The sequence below is a fragment of the Echinococcus granulosus genome (genome assembly GCF_000524195.1).
Source record: "Echinococcus granulosus chromosome Unknown EG_S00117, whole genome shotgun sequence".
Lineage (NCBI taxonomy): Eukaryota > Metazoa > Platyhelminthes > Cestoda > Cyclophyllidea > Taeniidae > Echinococcus > Echinococcus granulosus.
The window spans coordinates 13555-13781 of NW_020170497.1; positions in this window are offsets into that span (position 1 = coordinate 13555).

Here is a 227-nt window from a genome sequence, read left to right on the forward strand (position 1 = left end):
TGTAGTTGAAATAGGGCAGTCCACACTACTCATCTAAGTTTATGCAGCCATGTAATTGTCATGCCGAAAAGACAAATAAAGCGAAGTTTGAAGTACAAAGATAACCGTGGGCGGATAAGCTGAGTCCACTAATGGGAGTCTGTTAATTTGAGGCGGTGGGTGGGAATGGCATTCATTGGGGGTATGTCAGTATCTTATGCTCCTCCACATGCTACTCCTACAAGGGT